Source organism: Natator depressus, chromosome 8, assembly GCF_965152275.1.
Source record: "Natator depressus isolate rNatDep1 chromosome 8, rNatDep2.hap1, whole genome shotgun sequence".
NCBI lineage: Eukaryota > Metazoa > Chordata > Testudines > Cheloniidae > Natator > Natator depressus.
The window spans coordinates 63,663,149-63,680,721 of NC_134241.1; the positions used below are offsets into that span (position 1 = coordinate 63,663,149).

Sequence of the window (17,573 nt, forward strand, 5' to 3'; positions counted from 1 at the left end):
ATGTTTAGCTACTCAGTGTCCCACGGCCTCCTGTGGTCCAAATTGAGAGAAATTCCTCCTTTTTCCATCACAATTACTACAGATACATGGTGGCTTGCCTGATTAAATTTCCAGTTGCAGACTAGGCTTTTGATTGGTAGAGGGGGAAAAATCTTCAGGAGAGATTATATTTCTTTTAAGTAACTTCTTGAAATTGTCTGTTGGATCTGTAGTGTCTTCATGCTATAATCTGAGGAAAAACTGAGATACTCTGCCCCCTATAGGAAAAATTGGTAATAGAGAATTTCTGGCTTAGTAAATTGAAAATTATTTTTATGAGAGTTTAGGGTCATAGAGGTTGGATGGTACCTTTATTAAAGTTAGCTCTGGAAATAAAAAGGTTAAGGATCTTTCCTCTGAATCCTCACCCTTTGGGGAGTTGTCCCTACTGCTTGCTGGGAAAGATGATCCCTGAAATGAAAAATTCTTCTCTCCCATCTTGATGCCAAGCTATTTTTTGTAGGATATTTAAAAATAATCTTTCACCCTTAGTGGATTTTATGTCTAACTTCCAGTTCCATAGTCAGAATTGTCACCTTGCTGCTATGTTTAAGGCTGTTTCTCTGGCTGACAAAATCAAATGATATGCTATATTGAATAGCAAATTTGTTGAATTATTAATAAATCTGGCAACTTCGGAGAAGTGAGACTGTTACAGCACAGATTTATTAATTTCCTCAGGGCCTTTGTTAGAGCTCTCACTACATATACTGCATAAATAGTAGATCTCAAAGCTTAAGAGCTTGCCTCAGCTGAAGAAGATGGTATATTTTTGTGAGAAGAGGCACATGAACAAACTTTATTTAAATACTGAGAAGCTTATTACCCAAAAGTTCCCATTCACCTTGGAACAAACTTCATTCAAGTCACACCTTAACTGATAAAGGAAAAATTTTCAGTTACTTCTTCCAGAGCTGAAAAGAGACTTTGTTTTGGAGAAATAAAATTTCTCATTTAAGGTTTTCTTTTTTCCTCCAAGCCAGAATTAAAAAAACCACAACCCTCTAGATGGATGGGAATACATCTCCTTGGATAAACTACCTGAATCCAACACAGTTCATGGATTGGGAACTCCGATGAACATTCATTAAGAATCAATCTATATACATTCTCAAATTTTATTTATATATTTGTCTTTGATTTGGAGAGCCATTTGAAAGTTAGTTTAGAAAGTTTGTCTTTCTTACATGTAAATGAGCATATTTGATACAGAAATGTATACCAGTTGTATAGTCACCTTTCTAAACTCATTTTGTCTTTTCTTTCTGAGTCTTTGGTCTCCAAGAGCAAAATGCTGCTCTATTTTCTGTTTCTTGGGATAGCTGGTTCTCTTCACAGTTAAAGCAGACTCAGTAGTTTTCAGAACCCTCCAGTGCTTTGTGAATTCAGTCTTTCATAGCTAGTCCTGCAAGTGTTGAGTAGTCTGGTCTCAATCCAGCAAAGCATTTAAACATGTGCTTAACTTGAAGCATGTGAGTAGTTCTTATGCTTAGAGCATAATTTGGGGGATTGAGGTCAGACTGCTCAATGCCTTGCAAGATAGTGTCTTTGGAGTACAATCCAATCCATAGTGTGTGAAGTTATTTATAGGGAACTGAGAGTGAAACTCTATTTAGAGGTGAGGTAAAATTAAATGATGAAAATAGTAACATCCTTGGTGCATGTGCCATTTGTGCCCACGTGTACAATCCGTCTGCTTTATGCCTTTCACGACTTCATCAGCTAATTGGAGGACCAAGCAATCTGACTTGTACCAATTCATTTTGTGAGCACAAATTGTGTTTGAGAAAGAAAAAGCTGGACCTTGGATCGTCTAAAAATTCATCCTTAAGTCTTAATTTTTTTAAAATGAGACTTGCAAGAGAATCTAAAAAACACACAAGACTTCTTTACAGTCTGAAAGGTTTATTTGTGTATTGAAGTTTTTTCTGCTCACTTTGTAGCTTAGAAATATCAAGAATGTAAAATTTAGTGTTTTCTTGGATTACTAGTGATTAAATATTTGCTGTGATTTCTTAACACCTTAGTTGAAGGGTGAGGATGTTGAATCTTCAAAAGTCTTCCTTTATTTAAAGTGTTAATTAGTTACTGAAGTTAAATAGGTAATAACAAAAATAAAAGTATAAGGTCCAGATTCGGCAAAGACTTATACAGATGTTTAACTTTACTCACTGTGAATAGTTCTATTCAAGTCAATGGGAGTAGTCACTTGGGTAACTTTAAGCACATGTATTTTGCAGTATTGGGGCCTTAAACAGTCTGATTAAAAAATCCCTTCTCTTCACAGTTCACCTGCACTTAACTCGCAGTGTCACTTTAAGACAAACCCTAAATATCTAATATAGAAAATGAGCATCACCCTTTCCACACCCTTTATTGTTGGGGAAAAAATGAGTATTCATATATCATTGACAAAATGGCAAAAATCCACACACACGCACCCCTTGGACTTCCCCTTTAAAGCACTAGAACATAAACATGTAAGGATAATCTAAGGCCAGGCAATCCTGTGGGCACTTATGTCTAAGAGGCAAGAACAAGAAACAGTGGAATGGGCAGAAGGAAACCTGAAATATCTGAAGATGCACCTAAGGTTTCGTGAATATAACTGACCATCAAGTTCTGCTGTCAGCTCTTCTACTGGAGGTGATGAGTAATTATCAAGAAAGACCATTCAGGTCATTGTCCAGTTGATAGACAAACAATATAGCTGAAACCCTCTGGATTTTTTTTGTGGGTCACCAGAATAGTCTATATTTATTTGCATATACAATAGGCTCACTTGAAGTTCATTCTCCTTTGGCAGACTCTACTAGTTTGAGCCATATTCTTCATACTTAAAATGGGAAATATCACTGGAACAGTTACCAACTCTACAAATACAATGAGTGTAAAGTATATATACTGTGTATATTTGTGTTTACGTACACAAATGTAGAACTGGTGCTGATTATATAACATTTATCATGCACCTTTGACTAAGTCCTCTTCACTCTGCTGCTAATCCATCACAGCCAAGACTACTTCTAACATTCCAAACCTATCAAAAACTTTAAGTGGTTCTTTTTTTTTTTTTTTTAAAAACAGCCCACTAGAGAAACACTACTTTGCTTTCTACAAAACAGGAACTTCACCAAAATTACACAGGATGTTGTCAAACTAAAGTATCAGTAGTGTCAAAATAGGAGTGCTCGCCAATTTGGTTTGCGTCTACACAAAGGTTGATGGTATAACAAATCCTACTGAAAGGCTGCCTATTGGATCAGCCCCTCTGGCAAGTTCACACAAAACTGCTGGATGTGTGTGTGGACCTCCCTCATAACTTTTAGCCAAGTGATAGGGTACTCAGCCAAGAACTTTAAGTCCCCCACCCCCTTGCTGAAGGGGAGAAGGGATTTGAAGAGGCACCTGCTACCTTTCAGGTGCATAACCTAGCCACTGGGCTATGTAATATGCTGGTTTAGGGCTTCCTCAAGCTTGCCTAATGAATTTGTTCCAGATTAAATACTTTAGTAATTAAATATTTGGCCAGTGAAAGTTAGAATGACTGTATAGCTTAGTGGTTAGGACACTCCTTTGAGATGTGGCCAATCCCTGTTCAAATTCCTTCTACAGTTCAGGAGAGGGGACGTGAACTAGGAGTCTCTCACATCCTGTGAGCTCACACTAGGCAAACAATTATAAAGGAAGTCCTTCTTCCCCAACTTCATAGCTATTTTGTGTGAGCTATTATAGACTGCTTCTGATCAGGTCCCTGTGATACTTTCCCAGGTATCTGGTTGGCTGGTGGGTCTCCTCCACATGCTCAGGGTCTAACTGACTACTATTTTCTTCCAGCTCAGACTGGAAGATATCTTGAGGTTTGTTTTGCCTTCCTCTGCAGTGCGGGGCATGGATTCCTTGCTGGTCTGAATTACAGTAAACAGTGGATTCTCTGTAATTTGCGATTTTTAAATCAAGATTTAAAGATTTCAATAACAGCCTACTACAGAAGTGAGTAGATGAGGTTCTGTGGCCTGCAATGTGCAGGAGGTCAGACTAGGTGACCATGATTGCCCTTTCTGGACATAAAAATCTGTGTGACTCAGGCAGCAGACTTTGTTGGTTTGTGATCTGCTGTGAGGCTCAGGTAGGAGATAGGTGCCTGGACACCTACAGTGAAGCAGCAATGCACATGCCTAGAGACAAAAACTTGGGTGCCATGTGAGTATAATCACCTACAGGGTTAGATGGCAGCTGAATGGGAGCTTTGTGGATCACAGTGGTTCCTAAAAATGGGACTCAGGCATCTAAGCACCTTTGTGGATTGCACCCTCATGCCATTTCTTGAATTTTAGATTAAGAAGTGATTTTTAAGGATGATATGCTAGTCCCTAATTCTTCTTCTGGAAGGGAAGCAGACAGTAGAGGGAGACAGAAAATTCCCACATATAACTCTCTCTTCTTTCCCTGTCAGGTGCTGCTGCTGCTTCATCTACTGGGGGAGAACACTGGGTACGTCTACACTGCAGTTAGACACCTGCGGCTGGCCCGGCTGACTCGGGCTTGTAGGACTTAAGCTAAACATCTACACAATTAAACAGTCCCTAATCCTGAGTTAGCTGGCATGTTTTTAATTGAATTGTAGACATACCCACTGAGAACCTCAAACTCTTTAGACTAGCACCATCTCCTCCTGTTGCTTCCACTCCAGTGTTTTGTGCCTCTTGAGTCCTCATTTCAGCATTCAGAGAGGATCAGGATCTCGAGGGAGAGCTTCTCCATCTCTCCAGATAGAGAAGAGCCTACTCTCTCTTCTGTACTTTTTAGGGAAGCTGTTCTTATTTTTAATTCCTAAACAAAGGTTTAACTTCAGTTCTCTCCCCCTAGGAGAGAACTGCTAGAAACAGGAAACATGCCATTAGAAAGCCAGGAATATTCCGTTTGCTGGTTGGTAGGAGACTTTCATTTTTCTCTAATGGATTATGGTTAGTCCTCAAGGGAACTATGACCAGCTAACATTTGTAAACACCACTGTCTAACCTAGGTGCTTAGTTGTGTTTAAAAACATGTTAAGTATCATGTGCTAGCTGACATTTGCGAAACATACCTCCTTTTCCTACACTAAACAGGGACAAAGTCAGGTAGATGGCTGATCTAATAAAAGGTTCTCTCTAGGAACCCATTGTTTGCTTTTCAGAAATCCTGGGCTCTTATTGCTCTGATTTACTTCAATAATAGCTCAAACTGCTGAGCCCCTTTCAATCCTGTCAGGGGAGCTGCTGTATATTTTGTAGTGCCTAGGAGTTCTTGGCACGAGTTAGGATACTTCTGTGGTAGGCAATGTACCACCACATAAAAAATAAGTTCCAGCCTGAGAGAGTTTACAATCTCTGGTCGCAAACTCCACTGCATAAAGGAAGAAGGTAGCTGGTTGAGAATACATTTGCTTGTGCATGGATGAACTCTCCACTTCTTTTTAGGAGCTGGTCCTGGACCAGTTCATTTTTAAGCGCATTGCAATTCCAAGGACGAGCTAGGCTGTTACGAATCGCTAAAGCCCTGCAGCAGAGTTTGCTAACACAACCGGAACTGGAATTGCCGCAGCACCCAACATCTGATCTGGGTTCAAAAACATGGCTGCAGGTTTGCCCTAGGTTCTTCACAGCGGAACAGCCAGTCTCTTGCCCCTTCCGAAGCAGCGCAGCACCCAGGCACGTTGTTTGACAGACAGCGGCCTGGCCACAGCACCAGGCGCTCCCCAGTCCAGAACCCCCCCCCCCCCCCCCAATCCTAGCCTGGAGGCACGCGCTGGGCGCTGCAGGGCTCTGCGAGCCAGACCAAACTCCTGCCGCAACAGCAGTTGCGGGGATACAGCAGCTCCGGTGCGCGCGGCCCAGCTACCTCCCCAGGGCGAGCTTGGCCTCCCGGCGGCACACCCGGCTGCCCGAGCACACGACCCGCCCGGGCCGCTCCGCGCAAGGAGGACGGGGTGGGGGCCCGCGCTGAGGAGGAGCCCGGAGCCGGCCCCGCCTCTCTCCCCTCGGGGATGCCGGGATGTTTACAGTCCTGGCAGCAGCAGCAGGAGGCTGGGCTGCTACCGCCGCGGCCGCTCGGTTCGCGCACGGGGAGCCCCGCAGCGAGCGTCCCTCCGGCGCGGCCCGGCCTGGCCCTGACTCGGCAGGATCTCTCCGCGGAGGCAGCGAGGCCGGCTCCGGGGCCCCGGCGCGCGGAGGAGGCGGGAGACCGAGGACCGTCTGGTGAGGCATGGGGGAAGGAAGGGGCCGCGGCGCCGGGAGCTTGGGGTGCGGAGCCCAGACCGCCCCTGTCGGCAGCTGCGGCCGTAACCAAGAATCTCCCTTCCTTGCAGGCAGCTACCTCACACAGGGCAGCCGCGGCGTGAGGACGATTCCACCTCCCGCCGGGCCCCATTGGCCACCATCACTAGTGGTCCGGCCCCCATTGGCTGCAGCTGCTGCCGCTCCGCCCGAGGCGGGGGGTGGGGAGAGTGTGTGCGTGCGTGTGTCCGAAGCCTGACTCCTGTGCAGAGTGAAACTCTGAGGAGGGGGCGGTGGCGGGGGCGGCGGCACGTGCTTAGTGCCGGGGGGTCGCCGAGACCTGGTCTCCTTCCCGGTCTGGGCCGTGGGGCTCTGGAGCCCCTGTCCCATGCTCGGCAACACCTGCCCGTGCCCTTAGCAGCAGCAGCGTGGAGGCGGCAGCCCCGGCCGGTGCTCGTTCTGGTGGGGGCTGTTTGTATGTAGGGTCGCTGCGCTTCGGACTGGGCGTCATTTTAAGGGGTCTCTTTTCCTGGAGCTACAGGTTCTAAAGGCGGATTTGCTCGGTCTTTGGCTGAGAGGGTTGCAGAAAACAGTCCGCAGGGAATAGAGGCGGCTCAGGCCTCCAAAAGCTTTAACGTCAAGGAATTTCATTGCTTAAGTGGGGGCTAAAAGTATCTTTCGAGGCTAGCTTATTCATGGTAGGACTTGTTTGAATACCTTTCTCTTTTGCTGCGGATGGTGGGGGAGTTCTGTCCCTCAACCGGAGAAAATGTGGTATAGGGTTGTTTTTTTTTTTTTTTTAAAGGTAATCCTGTTGATGGGGTCTGTTCCACCTCGATTTACATCTTGTGATTTAGTCATTCTTTGGCTCTGAACATGCAAACACTTTTTACACATGCATATCTTTACAGGGCTTTTGTAGGTTATTCTCATCCTCCTTTCTCTCTTAATCTCACCTTTTCATGTCATTTTTAAAGTTAAAATTAAAATGGAAACTTTTTTCCTTTCAAAAATGATATATTTTTGTTTCTCTTTGTTGTGATACTTTTTATGGCATATCTGGTGTTTTTTTAATATTGAATGGATGTTCCAGTCTTGCAGGTGGGCTGGAGCTCAAATAGTGCTAGGAAGTTTTTTGGTCAATATAGGCTCAATTCTGTAAGTAACATTACCCACATGAGTAGTCCCACTGAAAAGTTAGTTTTGTAGGGTCATCCTCATGGTGGTATGAGGTACCTATTGTTTTAGTATTAATGTTGAAACTTATAGTATGTTATATCTAACTATGGATTTTGCCAGTACCTCTAGCTTGTGTTGAAGTTTTCCCCATTTATACTTGTCAATGATACTTCATAAAGCATAGTAGAATAATCTCTTATATTTTGACCATATCTACTATCCTGTTAAACCAAAGTAATTTTGAATATATCAGATATGAGTCCTTTTTTTGTGTTTTGTTTTTGTTGCAATAAATGTAGTTTTCATCAAGTTTAATTATATGGGAGGAATTCAAATTGTGGAACTAAATTTTAAAAGAAAAACAAGGGCCCAATAGAATGCCAGGACTATAATACTGATCTTAGGTTCTAAAATTCTTAAAATGCTGAATCTCTGATCATTTACATTTGCAGGGGTGGTGTAGTTATGTTGGTCCCTGGATATGAGAGACAAAAGGTGCGTGAGGTGATATCTTTTATTGGATCAACTTCTGTTAGTGAAAGAGACAAGCTTTGGAGCTCCATAGAGCTCTTCTTCAGAAGTGAAAGAGACAAGCTTTGGAGCTCCACAGAGTTGCAGTAGAAACTTTTTTTTACTTTAAATTTATTTGTGGTGCTTTGGAGAAAGGGGGAAAAAAAACATTCAAGTTAGTGCCCATTAATCAGTTTCTTAAATCAGTCCAACACTTGTTTCCTCTGCATAGACTGAAAGTCTTTTCACTTCTCATGCCAGTTGAGTGCTGAGTTCACTTTTTGAGGTGATAGCTATTTTCTAACATGTTAATGATGGCACTGCTGTTCAAGCAAGATAAAAATTGGTTTTAAATAGCTTTTCTTTATATAAGAAATGTATTTGAATAGGGTTTGCAATAAATAATTATTTATATGATAAGCTCCGAGATGTAGAATTTACAGTGAATGGCACATTAACCCATACATTCACAAGCTTTGGTGACTCAGTGTCAACTGGCCTTGTGCAACTAGCACTAGATAGTGTTGACAGTATATAAGGGTATATAACACTTAGGACAGTGCATAGGAGTAAAATAACTATTGTGATTCCGAGATGTGTAAATCAAGACAAATAACTTCATTCAAATATTGATTCTTATTGAGACTACCTAGAATGCAATTCAATATTATTGCAGTGTAAGAAGGACTGAAGTATCAATATTTGAAATATTGTACTCACTTCTGCTGCATTAGAAATGGAGAAAGAGTAGAAAGCAATAAGACTAGAATATAGATGAAGAAATTCAATAGTTTCCCCACCTTCTCGATATGTTATCCTTAAAATAGGAAGAATCTCAGTTTTTGACCTGCAAAGCATTTAAAAAAAATGCTTGTTTTTTTTCTTTGATATATAAAAGAGGCCTGATTTTCCCCCCCCTTTTTTTATTTATTTAGTTTTTACATTCCCAATATTTCTAAAATAAAAGTTTAGGTTTTCACTGGTTTGCCTGAAGGATCTTTTGTTGGCACTTGGAGTACATTTTTTATGAGATCTTACAACTTAGCTGAAGAGGTAGAGGTGCTGAATCTTTATCACAGATCTCCTTTAATCAACATTTTGGATGGTCATTGAAGCCAAATTGCCGATACAAAAATAAGCAGGTCTGACTAAAAATCCTTTCCCCCTCTTGATTGTTCAGTTTTCATTCTTATGATTTTGTTACTTCACTAAATTTCCCAGTCATCAAAGTGTCTTCCCAGGGCCGATGAGATCTAAGCAGATAGAACCCCATCGCCACCAAAGAAATGATTTCAGGAAAGCAAAAACAGGTCCTTTTTTAAAAGTAGATCACCTTTAAGAGTGAGGCATACGTAGAAGCCTACAATAATCTGTAAGAAATTAAATGAAGGGATGATGCGTAACTACTTTGACTAATGTTTTCAAATACAAAAGTTAGGGAGTTCAAACTATTGTTCAGAGCACTTGGCTCAGAAAAGTGAATCTTGTGGTATTGTGTGGTGTAACTGCTGAGTTTTTCCTATATAAGGCAGTAGCTGTAGATGGGCTGTTCTGCTCTTTTCTGTATCTCTAACTTTCTGGGGGCTTATCTGAACTAGAATTGTGTTTGTTGTACTTAACTCGATGCAGTTATTTCACTTGTAGCTAGTGAGACTGTGTGCCCTCAGGTGGCATACAAACTTAGGCTGTAGCATAGACATGGCCTATGTCAACATAATTTATGTCGCTCAGGGTTGTGAATAACCACGCCTCTGTCCTGAATGACATAAGTTACACCAACATAAGGTCTTCCACTGACATACGCTCTCCTGCTAACATAGCTTCTGCCATTGCTGGAGGTGGTTTTATTATGCTAATGGGAGAGCTCTCTTCCATCGGCATAGAGCGTTTTCACTAGAGATGTTGCAGCGGTGCAGCTGCATTGATACAGCTATGCTGCTGTATGTGTAGACTGCCCTTAGTGGAGTTCCTGTGACATCCTGCATCCATGCTCGTGCTATACTCAGGCATGCTTTGTGAGTATGCATTCCAGAGTTTGATACTGCTTCAAGCAGCTGTGCATTATGGATGATTTTGCAGAGCTTTCAGGGATCTTGCGGTGATTCAGCCAAGTGTGGGAAGAAACTATTATAACTTCTGCAGTCCCCCCAGGGAAAATCCTGTGATTATTTGCAATTTATCCCCAATTTCCTGATGGACCTACAGCTATTAAGGAACTGTTTCTTGAGTATGGAATTACCTAATATAGATCAATGATCTGGAAATATGTGGATCAGTAATAACTTTGTGGATCAGTTGCCAAAAGAAGTTAGTCGCTGTGGAAGCACCATGTAGCCACAGGCTACGTATGTGTGCTGGGAAGTGTATACAAATAAGTTGCTTCTGGACAGGTTGACCCTAGGCCAGTGGAATTAGATGGCCAAAGAGGCCACTCTTGCAGTGGCTGGGGCATTGTGGGCAGCCTTTGGAGGACTGATTTGCCATTTCCGTTGTAACATGACACTGACCACATATGGGCAACAGAATGATTCAGCTGACATGATTCCGGCTCAGTTGAGCTTAACTTTAGGGGTAAGTGTAAAGATAGTCAATATGAGTCATTGCACAGCTAAGATACTGTTGAAGGACTTCTTTTGTTTGGATTACAGGATGTTTTAGAATCATGAGAAAGAGATCTGTGGTTAGACATTATTTCTCTAGTGAAGATAAGCTTTCTTTGATACATGTTAAATGTGAGACAACTGTGATTTCAGTATTATAATCATGATTTTGTAGTTTAAAAAGTTAATCATTTTAAGTGCCATTATCTAGTACTGTTTAAACAGTACACTTTTCCATGCAGTAATATATGGGAAAGTAATAATACATTTATAATTCAAAAGATAATACTATGATAACCTCTGTTGCTATGCTAAGGAACTGTATTTACTTAATTTTGTTAGACCAGTAGCTTTTGCTTGTTATTGAACGTAGGAGGCAATTCACTGACTGTTAACTTTATTTGACATTCAGGAGCTTGCACTTAAATGTGTTGACCTTATTTGTAGTTTAAAAAAAAAATGATCCAAGTCTTATAATTTAATAATTTGATTTACTTTAGATCCATTGGATTAATTTATATTTGTATCCTATTCATGGTCTAAGGTGCGTACATTTGACTGTCATTGAGATGCTAGTGAATTAAATTTGTCATTGAGATGCTAGTGATCTAAATTTCTTTTCCTGAGGGATGTTTGCTCTTTTTTGGTGTTTGGCAGATGTTTCAGTTGGACGCTTCAGAAAATTTTGATTCTTGTTAGGAAAAAAGATAAACCTGTTTTTAAGCTCAAGTAATGAGTTTTAGAACTTCAGTTCCCGGTTTTTCCAAAATAGTTTATTCCTCATAAAATATCTGGCATTAATGAGGAACACGAGGTTTATTTTTCTTTTAAATACTTTGTTTTATTGGTTCCTGTACAAATGACTGCAGTGGATAGTTATAATAGAAAGTTGAAATTCATACAGAAATGAGAGACAAAAAAAAGTAGTAGTAGAAAAATGCATTGGATTCTGTTGTGTTCAGATTCCCAGTCTGCAGATTTTGCTGTGGTATCTGAGCATCTTCCAGAAACTCACTAAAAGATCTAGCAGCTGTCACCTGTGGTTCCTTTTTCTTCTTCCTTTCATCTCCCCAGGAAGAATTTGTTCTTTTTGGTTTTTTTTTGTTTTTGTTTTTGCTATGTGCTTTATTTATTGATGGCAAGGTTGTGGGTGTGCACCCCATTTAGAAAAAGGCACAAGGTTTGAGGTGGTAAGCTGCAGGAATGGGTGAAAGCATAGGTTAAAGTACATTGTTTTCACATAACATAGACAAGTTTTGTGGGACTTGTTTCTCTGGAGTCTCTTTTCTATATATATGCTCTGGTCAGTGTATCTGGAAAAGATCCTGGCAGTCAAGATTATGCTATAGAGTTGTAATTAGATGTTTCAATTCGTTAGTGTAGTGTCACCAAATTTTAAAATTAGAGGTTGGCTTTTATGTATCGAACAATAATATGGTAATGTCTAAGGGTAGTTCCTGCCTTTTGAATGATCATTTGCCTCCTCTTAACTCATTTGTAAAATCTAGTTGATTGAGTAAAATGTATGCATCTCTTTTTGAGGGCTTGTCTTCACTACTGGCTTAATTGGTGCTGCTGCAATCGATGCAGCGGGCATCAATTTAGCGGGTCTAGTGCAGATGCGATAAGTCAATGGGAGAGCACGCTCCTGTCGACTTCAGTACTACATGACCCTGAGAGGTGGAAGCTATGTCAATGGGAGAGGGTCTCCTGACAACATAGCATGGTATAGACACTGCTGTAAGTTGTCTAAGCTACGTTGAATTAAGTTACATATTTTACACTAATTAAGTTATTTAACTTCAGATCGACCTACTCCCTTAGTTTAGTCCAGGCTTGAGTAACTTATTTCATTGTACATATTTAAAACCTGAATCAAGCTTAATTTGTCCTTTGTTTCATTCACCCAGTGGCTCTACTGAATATGGCAAGCTGGAGTGTCTGTTCCTCTTTAGACCTCTGAGGAACTGAAGAGAAGGTATAATGGAAATGGAGGAAAATGTCCCGCTCCTTAGCAAATACACAGAATTTTTACACCAGTGGGGCTCTCAAGAATTGCAGGGACAAGGGTTTGTGGGTGGTTTTTTTTTTTTTTTAAGTGAGATCCCCATGACTCTACTTATTATAAAGCTCTCTAAAGAAATGGTACAAGCTTCTGTTATGCATGTATTCAGAATAGGTGCGTGTATCTGTTTGATTGGATTGGAACACCTTTTTAAAATAGTTACCATTTTTAATGCATGTAAATATTCATAAGCCAACACTCGACTAGGCAAGTCAGTACATGTATAACCGTCAAGGAGTACTTCTTTGAAGAATAAATAGGACATACTTGAAGGACGTTTGTCTAAACTTGAGTGTGAGACCCAAATAAAAAGATACAATAGAAACTATGCAGGTCACAGGGAAGTAAATAAAAGAACCTGACTTGTCTTACTGATGAGCTGGAGAGGAGGAGTCATGAATGGGCTGGCTGAATTTTCAGTTGCAGGCCACCAAATAGCTAAGGGAGAAAGATCCAGCGTTGTGCCTGGAAAGTGACAGTACTTTTTGCTGGGTAACTGGTCTGATCACCCTAGTCTGAACAGTGGGGAGTTCGGTGAGTATCTTGGCTGGAAATTGCTCTGTCCACTGGTGGGCAACTGTTGTAGTGGGCTGGACCGATAGTCACTGTTTGAGAAACATTTGCCTTCATCTGCATGTAGCTCCTATGTTGGCCTAATGGTACAATGCTCCCACAAAACCACCACCAGAAAAAATGTGGTAGCGGTCATTTGAAGCCTTATTCCTCAAACACAAAAATTGTGCTCGGCCAACTCAAGCTCTATGAAATTTGATGCGCTAAGTGTTCAGTTTTTGTGTATCAGCCTTATGTTGACAGACTCCTCAGGACTAGAAGTTCATTCAAGATTTATAAGGGAGCAAATAATGAAACATTTTCATTTTTGAAAATGTCACTAATTTTTGGCTAATAGGAAGCAAAACTTTCAATTTGGCCTTATTAGCTACTTTGTATTTTCTGTATAGTAAAAGAGTTTCTCAGTTTGTTGGGTGAATGACAGAGTTTAGTATAATAGTTTGCCTGAGATTTCCAGTTCTTAATGAAATTAATAAACATGTGCGTGGTGTGTTCAGTTTGCAGGTGGATATGTAGCAGAACGGCCCACGGGGCTCAGGGAAAGGGCTTATAAACCCTCTAATTAAATGCGTGGGAACCAGTAGACTTGCCAAACCCTTGTGTACCACCATGCACTGCAGTGCTCTCCTTTTCAGGGCCACAAGGAGGCTGAGTACCCACAAAGAGGGCGGAGGGGTGTACTCTTTAAAAAAGGACTAAGAGGTTGTCTTTCCCCTGCTGGCTCAGACAAATCCTCCCTTCCCTGCTGCCTCCTCTCCCTCCACCACCCCTTGCTTCTGAGGCTGTGGGAGTTGGAGGGGAAATGGCAGTCTCTAGTATGTTGGCTGGGTTGGAGGTCAGTGTGATACCAAGATACTTGTAGTTTGCTTTGTTGATCAGCTAACTCGTCCATTTAGGGAATGACAACAATAAATGACTTCAGTAACTAACCAACACACTCGTTAAATAGTACTGTTTCTGATCCTTGGATGAGTTGCATAACTAAACAGCAACAAAGTGCAAATTTTACAGTGGACTGTACAACTTGAAATTTGTGCTGTTAAGTTACATTGCAATTTTTTTTATAGAAGTTTGAAATCTGAATTGTAAATAGCAGCAGACCAATTCAAATAACTCAAAGTAAAATAATGCGATATGCTTGTGGACAAAGATGGGAAAAGTGCAAATCATTAAATGTAATGTTAATTATTTAGTTGATTCTATGTGGGTCCCAGAAGCCACCTTGAGTAGGCTTTTCATGCAACGTATGTGGTCTTGTTTTGAAAACTGTTTTCTAATGCTATTGGAGTAAAGAATCTTATTTTTATTTATTATTTTTAACAACACAGATGTTCTAAATATGTCCTAAAACAGATACAGATGTGAGCCTTGTCCAAAGCAACTTGCAAACTGATTTCAGAGATCACTCAACAAGAGGGTAATAAAATGTTAGCAAAAAGAAGGGGGGAGGGAGGACAGGGATAATATCAACCTTGGTTACTTAGTGAAAACTAAGCATGATAGAAAAATGTCTTTAAATGAGATAACGTTATCAAATCAATAAGTAGAGAAGACTTTTTCAGATATGGATTGTCTGGAGACTTAATCGGTTTAATTCAGCTATCCAGCCCAAATTTGTATACCAGCTGTTGGCCTGCTTGGGCTCTGCAAGCCCTCTTGCGTTAAAGTGATGCTGTCTTGAATGCACGTTATTTTGAAGAAGGGTTGCTACTTTCTTTTAAACAACTGCTCAGTCATGCCTACTTCTGCCACATATGGTAATACGGCTTTGGAAACAGTATTGAGAGATAGAGGTGTAGTGACTTTCCTCCCCTCATTGACAGATGTTAGTCAAGCAGGGAAGAAATGTAAAGGGCCAGTAGCACCTCTTTTCTGGCTGACAGTTCAGTTACAAAGCTAAACTAAATTGATTAGGTATGTCCCAAAGTTTATCCTCTTCTTACTGTGTGTACACTGAAAACAATGGTCTGGTTGAAGGGAACTATCCTATTCCTAGCAGAACAAATTGGAAAGATGAAAGAACCCTCTAGCAGGCTATTTTCAGTTTTCTGAGCTTGCACACTGGAGTAACTTACATGGAGTATGTGGCCCTGTGCAAAAGTGAGAAGGCCAGATCCAGGGCTGGAAACTGAAGTCTATGCAAGGTGTTGAGTTCTTAACCCGTGCTTTTCTCCTCTTGAACTGCTCTGTACTTTGTTCATCTCTTAGTTCTCCCTGCCTGTTTTAGTCCCTGTGCAGCTGGCTGTCCAGCTGACCTGGATAATTTGGTCTGTTGCACACTCAGGGTTAGTCTGTGCTGGAAACGTACATCGACCTAGTTGCGTCTCTCAGGGGTGTGAAAAATCCACACCACTGAGAGACTTAGTTATGCTGACCTGACCCCTGGTGTAGAAAGTGCTAGATTGACAGAGGAATTCTTCTGTTGACCTAGCTACCACCTCTTGGGGAGGTGGATTAACTACAGTGACAGGAGAACCTTGTGTCCCATTCTTCCACTTACTCGAACCCTGAGCATGGCCAGCTACAGTCTCCTCCTTCATATTTAATGAAATAACAATAATTGCTTGGCTATTATAAATACTTGAAGAATGTCACTCTATTTCGTCATCAGTTCTAATCCTGTTATAAACTATTATCTGAACATGTAATTTTATAGAATGATTGATTGACTTGACAGTATGCACATCTAAGTGTGTGTGTGTGTGTGTGTGTGTTTAAACAGACTTAACTCAGTTTGATCCATTAAAAAACCCCTGTGTAGGCAAACCCTTAATTTTAGTAATCTAGGTTAATCAAAAGAAGAGGTGCTTTATAATAAATTACTGAAAAAATACTTTATATGATCTTTGCTGCTATTCCGATTAGTTGGAAAGTTGTTTTTTCAGTCAGGTTTTCTTGCCACTAATGTAAAATGCACCCCTATTAAGCATCAGGAAATCCTGAATTCCAGTGGTGTAAAGGTGAATGAGTGATTTTGTTGAAGTGTATCTTGGCAATTACAACCCAGATGAGTATCATCCATCCAGCTAAACTTGGAAAAACAATTGAAAGTACAGTAGAAGAGCTGCTAAGTAAACTGCAGTAGTGAGGATACCCTTCTTGCAAAGTGCTTTGATGTATATGGGAACAAAGTGTTGGCGTTAAATAGAATTTCAAGATTGTGTGATTTTTGTCTTAAAGTATCATTTTATACAAACAGCTGTAGTTGTCATTTCTGAAGTCTTCTAGACAAAATTTACCTTTAGATATGCACTGAAAATCTCAGTCAACCATTGAACTGAAGTTTTTATTTAGTTTACATGCAATACCTGTGTAATAGTCTCTTAAAATATTTTACTATACATATTTACCTGCTCAACATTATTTTATGGGGCACATCAGAAAAATATAAATTAATTTAAATGAACTATGTAATTTAAAATAAAATTTGGTTAGCTTTTGCTACGTTAGTTACAGCTTTAACCTGCTTTATTGGACACTGTTTTTGGCTTGCCACTTTAAAAAAAAAAAAAAAAAAAATCAAACTGTGTAATTTAACATACCTGCATAGTTTGAATTTTAACAAGACATAATGCTGAAGGGTTAACCATTTACAGCTATCTTATTCCCTTCTCCCTCCCAAATGTATCTCTTTTGAGCGTCTGTACTCCTCCATTTGTTCATATGTGTAGGGGGGAGATAGTGTTGGATGAAATTCACAGGATCAAGTCTAGGGAGAATAGAGTGGGAGCAAAGCTGGATTCTCATCAGTACTGTAGAACCTTGCTCACATACTCCCCATAATTCGCACATTAAATCCACACCCTTTCTGTACCTCTTCCCACATGCTTAGCAAAGAAGTAAAGTTCTATAGTGAGGTTTCATATTATTTAAACAGTATTTTCTAAAATCAATTATATTAAAGAACATTTGTTAATATACAATGAAGTTTTAGAATTTTTATTTTTAAACTGAGCATATAGGGTATGGAAATTGGGAAACAAACAAATTGGGAAAAATCCATATTTCACAGTTTTTTTTTCTTGTTTTCTCATGCATGTGATGAGCATTCTGGAAACTTCTGATTTTCAAAAGTTGACAAATACTAGATTTTGAGTGCATGTAAAAACATTTAACAGAGTAGACTTAAAGAAAATGTTTTTTAGGATTATAGTAGGGTAGACAACCTTTGACACACATACTCTAGGCTGAAATTGGGTGTGACACTTGAATACTTGTATTTGTAAGATTCTACACTAGTTAAATTTGGTTGTACATAGCAGGATGTGTGTGAAGGAGAAATATTAAGTAAATCACCTTTTTTATGTCGCCATATAAGACTCTGCAGAGCTAATTCTATCACTAAAATAC

General features: G+C 40.3%; 1 protein-coding gene across 5 annotated transcripts in view; it reads left to right on the forward strand.

Annotated features, from left to right (window-relative positions):
- The first annotated feature begins 6,055 nt into the window (after positions 1-6,055).
- Positions 6,056-17,573, forward strand: part of NEK7 (NIMA related kinase 7) — a 128,217-nt gene continuing 116,699 nt past the window's right edge. Inside the window, exon 1 of one of the 5 annotated variants that reach the window (XM_074961183.1) lies at positions 6,056-6,278. The gene's annotated coding sequence lies outside the window, so the exon portion shown is untranslated. Of the gene's footprint in view, positions 6,279-6,640; positions 6,759-6,966; positions 6,995-17,573 lie in introns of those variants that run through there. The other 4 variants (XM_074961187.1, XM_074961188.1, XM_074961184.1 and 1 more) reach the window with 4 other exon arrangements.